At 51.6% G+C, this 7,740-nt stretch overlaps 1 pseudogene; it reads left to right on the forward strand.

The window, feature by feature from the left end:
- The first annotated feature begins 4,925 nt into the window (after window positions 1-4,925).
- On the forward strand, window positions 4,926-6,308 carry LOC134345069 (modulator of apoptosis 1-like; annotated as a pseudogene).
- Window positions 6,309-7,740: the final 1,432 nt, after the last annotated feature.

The raw sequence follows: 7,740 nt of genomic DNA on the forward strand, positions 1-7,740 counted from the left end.
TAGGTGCTGTCCCGCCACAGTCCGCCCGCTCCACTGGGTGCGTGGAGCTTAGGGATACAAGTAGCCCGAACTGCGGAATGTAAACACTGCACCAAGCACAACTAGAATTAGGTGCTGTCCCGCGAGTGTCCGCCCACTCCACTGGGTGTGTAGGGCTTAGGGATACAAGTAGCCCGAACTGCGGACTGTAAACACTGCACCAAGCACAACTAGAAGACAAAGAAAGAAGCCAGCACTCAGACTAGGATGCTGGCATATACAGACCACGACAACTGGTATATCAGATGACCTTCGGGAGATCAGCAACACACGCAAGACAGTAGTGATCAACAATGAATTGTCGAGACTCCCAGTAGACATCACAATGCTCCAAGAGACACGCCTCGCAGAATTGGGAACCCTACGTGAAAGAGACTATACCTTCTTCTGGCAGGGGAAGGGCTCAGACGAGACCAGAGAGCATGGTGTCCGCTTTGCCGTGAAGAACTTGCTGCTGAAGATGGTAGAGCCTAGCGAGAAAGGGACAGAGCGAATTTTCGCACTTCGACTCCACACATCTGATAGGCCTGTCAACCCTGTCAGCATCTATGCCCCAACCCTCTACTCTACACAAGACACAAAGGACAAGTTCTACGACCAGCTCTCAATGATGATACAGGAGATCCCAAGTCAGGAACAGTTGCTGCTACTTGGCAACTTCAACGCCAGAGTGGGCGCTGACCATGACTCCTGGCCAAGCTGCCTGGGGCGGTATGGGATTGGCAGCATGAATAACAATGGGCAACGACTGCTCGAGCTTTGCATGATCCACGGATTGTGTGTCACCAACACCTACTTCCAGACCAAAGCTCAGCACACCGTGTCTTGGCGGCATCCCCGCTCCAAACACTGGCACCAGTTAGACCTGATAATCACAAGACGCCATCACCTGAGAAATGTGCTCATGACTCGCTCTTTTCAGAGTGCCGACTGCGACACGGATCACTCTCTGGTTTGCTGCACGATCAGACTTCGGCCGAAGAAGATGCACTGCACCAAGCCTCCAGGCAAGCAGCGCATCGATGCCAGTAAGACACAACACCCAGGCAAAGCTGTGGAGTTCATCAAGTCACTGGAGGATGCTCTCCTTGCAGACCCACCAGAAGGAAATGCTCAGCAGAGATGGGACTCTCTCAGGGACACTGCACTCAAGGCCTTTGGGAAGAAACCGGGCAAGACACAGGACCGGTTTAAAGCAAGCTCAAGTAAGCTCACCGCTGTCATGTCATCGAGGTGAAGCGTGTTGCACTACTAGAGCACAAACGCCATCCCACCCAGGCAACACTGCAAGCGCTAAGGACAGCAAGAAGCAAGGCCCAGGAAACAGCCAGACGCTGTGCAAATGACTACTGGCTACAACTATGTGAAAGCATTCATACATCATTTGACACAGGCAACATCAATGGAGTGTATGAGGGCATCAAGAAAGCCACTGGACCAACCCAGAGCAAGACAACACCATTGAAAACCATAACAGGCGAGACCATCAATGACAAAGGCAAGCAGATGGAGAGAGGAGTGCAGCATCACTCTGAACTCTTCTCTAGAGAAAACAGCATCTTGGACAGCGCGCTAGATGCCATGGAATGCCTCCCTGTCATGGAGGAACCTGATGCATTGCCGACTGCTGAAGAGCTGAGTAAAGCCATCGACAGCCTGCCTACTGGGAAGGCACCAGGATTGGATAGTATTCCACCAGAGGCTATCAAATGTGCAAAGGGCATCCTGCTAAACCACCTGCATGAACTACTGTGCCAGTGCTGGACAGAGGGAGCAGTGCGGCAAGACATGAGAGACTGCAACATTGTCACCCTACATAAGAACAAAGGGAACAGAAGCGACTGTAACAGCTACAGGGGAATCTCCTTGCTGAGCACTGTTGGGAAGGTCTTCGCCTGCGTGGTCCTGAACAGACTGCAGACAATAGCCGAAAGGGTATATCCTGAGTCTCAGTGCGGTTTCAGGTCGGAACGCTCCACAATGGACATGATCTTCTCCCTTCGACAACTACAAGAGAAATGCAGAGAACAAAGACAACCACTCTACGTCGCTTTCATTGACCTTACAAAGGCCTTCGACCTTGTGAGCAGAGACGGCCTGTTCAAAATCCTCGCCAGGATTGGTTGTCCCCCGAGGCTTCTCAGGATAGTTCAGTCATTCCACACAGACATGAAGGGCGTCGTTCAGTTCGACTGCTCTTCTTCAGAGACCTTCAACATCCGCAGTGGTGTGAAGCAGGGCTGTGTGCTTGCCCCCACCCTGTTTGGCATCTTCTTCGCAGTCATGCTGAAGCACGCCTTTGGAACATCAACTGATGGTGTCTACCTCCACACCAGATCGGACGGGAGGCTGTTCAGTCTGTCCCGGCTGAGGGCAAAAACCAAGGTTCGTGAAGTACTCATCAGGCACATGTTGTTTGCAGACGATGCGGCACTGGCAACACACTCTGAACAGCAACTGCAACGCCTCATGGACAGCTTCTCAAGAGCCTGCCAGGACTTCAGCTTGACCATCAGCCTGAAGAAAACCAACGTGTTGGGCCAAGGCGTTAAGCACCCCCCTGCCATTACCATCAACAACTAGGAGCTGGAGGTAGTTCACGAGTTTACATACTTTGGCTCCACCATCACGGACAGCCTCTCCCTAGACCCCGAGATCAACAGACAGATCGGACGAGCAGCCTCAACATTCGCCAGGCTGACAAAGAGAGTCTGGGAGAACAGAAAGCTGACGACGCACACCAAAGTTGCAGTCTACAGGGCTTACGTCCTCAGCACACTGCTTTACAGCAGCGAGGCCTGGAGCCTCTACTATAGACAAGAGCGGTGTCTCAACGCCTTCCACCTTCACAGCCTGAGACGCATCCTGGACATCACATGGACTGACCGAGTCACCAACAATGAGGTCCTGGCCCGCGCCCAGATACCCAGCCTCTTCACCCTGCTCCAACAACGCCGTCTCCGCTGGCTGGGCCACGTACACTGCATGTCAGACAGGAGGATCCCGAAAGACCTGCTGCACGGGGAACTGACCTCCAGCAAGAGAGCATAAGGGCGGCCCCATCTTCGTTTCAAAGACGTTTGCAAGAGAGACCTGAAATCACTGAAAATGAACGTCAAGAGGAGGGAGGACACTGCAAGCGATCGCTCTCACTGGAGGCTGGAACTACGCAGAGGTCTAAAAAGAGGAGAAGAGAAGCTGAAGCTTACTGCTGAAGAAAAGTGCACTCATCGGAAAAACAGCACCAAGATAACACTGGAGGACAGTGCCTTCAAGTGCAGTCGCTGCAGCCGAGACTGTCACTCCCGTGTGGGCCTCTACAGCCACAACAGACACTGCTCTAACACAGACTGAAGCAAGACTTTCCAGATGCAGATCCATGGTCTCGCGAGACTAACGGATGCCACCAATCAAAATAGGACATGAATGGTAAATGCTAGGGCATTGAAGAACACTGCAGAACAGAGGGATCTAGGAATAATGGTGCATAGTTCCCGGAAGGTGGAATCTCATGTGGATAGGGTGGTGAAGAAAGCTTTTGGTATGCTGGCCTTTAAAAATCAAGAGCATTGAGTATAGGAGTTGGGATGTAATGTTGAAATTGTACACGGCATTGGTAAGGCCAAATTTCGAGTATTGTGTACAGTTCTGGTCACCGAATTATAGGAAAGATGTCAACAAAATAGGGAGAGTACAGAGAAGATTTACTAGAAAGTTACCTGGGTTTCACCACCTAAATTACAGAGAAAGGTTGAACAAGTTAGGTCTTTATCCTTTGGAGCGTAGAAGGTTGAGGGGGGACTTGATAGAGGTATTTAAAATTATGAGGGGGATAGATGGAGTTGACGTGGATAGGCTTTTTCCATTGAGAGTGGGGGAGATTCTAACAAGAGGGCATGAGTTGAGAGTTAAAGGGCAAAAATTTAGGGGTAACATGAGGGGGAACTTCTTTACTCAGAGAGTGGTGGCTGTGTGGAATGAGCTTCCAGCAGAAGTGGTTGAGGCAGGTTTGATGTTGTCATTTAAAGTTAAATTGGATAGCTATATTGACAGGAAAGGAATGGAGGATCATGGGCTGAGTGCAGGTCGGTGGGACTAGGTGAGAGTAAGAGTTCGGGACGGACTAGAAGGGCCAAGATTGCCCGTTTCCGTGCTGTAATCGTTATACGTGCAAGGGGTTTCTTCTTCTATGTTACTGTGCATGCTAATCAAAATGGCTTCTTTGTTATGTTATAATTAAAATGGTTTCTCTGTGATGTTAACTGCTGAGACAGTGTTTCTTTTTCTAGCGGCTAGCAGCTTGTTTGGGTTATCAATAATGATAAGGAGATAATGAACCAATGGGTGTCCATGTTATTCTTTTTTTTGGGGTGATATTCTGTCTCATATGGCTGGGAACCGGGGTTTTTGGCGGGCTTTTCAGGAGAGACCGGGAGAAGACGGACATGCTGGAAGCGCACTGGTCGATTGCCTTGGGTGGTCCTGAGCAGCGAGTCGAAGGGGTCAGAGTGGATCGCAGGGTGAAGAGAGAAGACCCCAGGTATTTGAGCTCCAACTGTGTGTACGAAGAAATTGAACTTTGTTAAGTCTGGTGCCTTTTTCTTTTTCTTTTATATTGTATCTCTATTAATCTCATCGTCCTAGTAAGATTTATAAAGTCTAATTCGTAAAGTGTACATTGTGTGCTGTCTGATATTTGATGTTTGAGGTCATACCAGGTGGCATTGCACAGCAACCGACACAACCGGGAGACAGGGTTGGGCGGCAGATGGGGTTTCCCCTAGATAAATACGAGCCGATATAGCTGAGCGTTACATTGGGGGGGGCAGTGTCCGGGTTTGAATTTTCAGTAAGCTGTACAAATGTCCACGTTAAGTAGTGCGGCGATGGATCGAGATAAGATTGTAAGCTGGTGTGAGTTAGAGGACGTACCGGTTAATCATGCATGCGTGTTAAGTGGGGTGGATTTCCGCACTTCGGGAGAAGTACTAGTGCGAGGGTTGAGTTTGCTCAAAGGTATCTGCTAGGTAGAAGTGATAGCTAGAAGGTGCCGTAAAGTGGAATCCAGCTGGGTGTTGGTTCGTACGAGTGCTGACGTCATGACGTTGGAACTGCCAACATTGGTCAGCGTCCGGGGAAGGTGGGCCGTGGGGCCTCCACACCCTCCCAGAGGAAGAAAGTGAGGAGATGCCGGAGGAGGAGCTAGATGACACCCCAGGGGAGGTGCCAGTAGCCAGTGGTGGAGGGTCAGAGTGGGAAGGCTTGGCCAGGCCCCGTCCTCCAGCTAGATATGAGACCTCTGAGTTAGCAGCCACCATTACCTTCCTAGTGAGAAGGGCCAAGGGGCCCAGCCCGAAGCAGAGAATTTTCTCAGGAGCCACGCCCACTCTGGAAGGAGAGGACAATTATGAAACATGGATCGAAAATACATCCCAGTTGTTAGAGGCATGGCCAGGCTCGGATGAGGAAAAGAGACAGCGATTGGTGGAAAGTTTGCGGGGAGGGGCGGCCAGTGTCGTCCAGGAGCTGAAAGCTGAACAGCCCTCGGTTTCCCTGGTGGAGTACCTGGAAGCTTTGGAGGGAGCGTTTGGAATGTTGGGAGGTTCCTGGGAGCTTTTAGCAGAATTTCACCACATGCGGCAGGGAAGAGGAGAAAAGCTCTCGGAATACATTTCTCGGCTGGAGAGAAGGCTTACTGGGTTGCGGCACCGAGGGGTAGTGAAGACGGACGAGGTGGCGAGGTTGAGGATAAGTCAGATATTTAGTGGTTCCCTGGGGGAGGACAAGGTGGCTTGGAGTCTCCGGCAGTCCTATAAAAGGAGCCCCTCCTCCATCATTCAGGCAGCTGATTAGAGAGGTGCGGGAGGATGAGAGCGCATTGGGCCAGAAAGAGGGCTCTGGCCACCGGGGACGACCCTCAGCAGTACAGGCAGTGGAGTCCAGGTTGAGAACCGAGAAACCCAAGGGGTCCCGGGGGGGTAGGGAACCCTCACTTGAGGAGATGGACAGGGAGAGTACCCCCTTCGGGGGACTGACTGCGCAGTGGGCTGGGAGTGGCAGGCGTCTCGGGAGGAGAGGGGCGGAGGGTAGTGTGTGCTATAACTGTGGGGAATTTCCAGCGGGAGTGTGAGCGACCGGGGGTGTGCTACAGCTGTGGGGAAGAGGGACACTTTCGGAGAGATTGTGAGAGACAAGGCGCCCCGCGGAGGGCAAGCCCCCGGGCGACTAAGAAGGGAGAGGTGTCAGGAAACTTAGGAGGGACTCAGTGAGAGAACAGACTGGAGTCTCTGGAGGAACACGTTCCCAGAAATCAGCCATGGAACCCCCGAAAGCCCAAGCCCTTATTCCAGATGGATTAGTGGGACCCCATTCCATTGTGTCCCTACAGATAGAGGAAATCTCTGCAAGAGCCATCCTTGACACAGGGTCACAGGTTACCTCATTGTACCGGTTGTTCTACAACAAATATCTAAAGCGTTTGCCAGTAACCCTGTTTAATGCACTGGAGATTTGGGGTATAAGTGATGGTGATTACCCGTACGACGGGTACCTGTCAGTGAGATTGGAATTCTCGGAGGGCGATGTGTTTGGATTTCCTGTCTATTGAGTCAGACACCAGAAACACCACGAATGTCTTAGTCATCACGGATCACTACACTAGATATGCACGGGCGTTTACCACTAAGGACCAGAAAGCGACTACAGTGGCAAAGGTGTTATGGGAGAAGTACTTTGTTCATTATAGCCTCCCCAGGTGGATCCATAGTGATCAGGGACGGGACTTCGAGAGCAGGCTTATCCATGAATTACTGGATATGCTTGGGGTTGAGAAATCCAGGACCACACCCTATCACTCGCAAGGTGATCCTCAGCCTGAGAGGTTTAACCTGACCCTGTTGGACATGCTCAGGACTCTGGAGATCGGTCAGAAGTGTAAGTGCAGTCAGCACATCGGGCATTGGTTCACTGTTACAATTGTACTCGCAAAGACGCTACGGGGTACTTGCCTTATTATCTGATGTTCGGGCGGGAAGCGAGGTTGCCCATTGACCTGTGTTTTGGGACTGAAGCGGGTGAATTACCTTCGAAGCCCTAACTGAAGTATGTGTCCGATATGAGGAGAGAGTTGAAAAGGGCGTACGAGTTGGCTGAGGCGGCAGCCAGCAAGCAGAATCAGAGGAATAAGAGGAGGTATGTTCAGAAAGTAAAGTTCGCCCAACTATTGCCGGGGGACCGGGTCTTCCTACAAAATTTAGGACTCCCTGGTAAACACAAGTTGGGGGACCACTGGGTGGCCACCCCCTATGTGGTAGAGAGTCAGATGTCGAATCTACCTGTTTACCAGGTGAGACCAGAGGATGGGAAGGGGCCTGTCAAGGTACTCCATCGGAACAACCTATTGCCCCTGGGTCAAGAGGTGCAGGTAGACCAAGAGCCCGAATGGGAGTTTACGCCTAGTACGAGGACTCTCTGGAGGCGCGGGGTGAGGGAAGAGCCCACTGCAAAAGAGATGGGGCCGGGCCCCATCCTGGTAAAGGATACTGCTTTGGAAGATGATGATTCGGACGTGTGGTACCTACTTCCGTTCACTAATTCCCCGGTACCAGAAGAACAGGCTCCTGACCCTTCCCCCACTGAGTTAAGTGACAGGAAGGAGGATGTTGAGTAGCAGCCTGAGATACCGCCAGCATCTGGGGGAGA

The sequence above is a fragment of the Mobula hypostoma genome, chromosome 4, assembly GCF_963921235.1.
Source record: "Mobula hypostoma chromosome 4, sMobHyp1.1, whole genome shotgun sequence".
In the NCBI taxonomy this organism is placed as follows: domain Eukaryota; kingdom Metazoa; phylum Chordata; class Chondrichthyes; order Myliobatiformes; family Myliobatidae; genus Mobula; species Mobula hypostoma.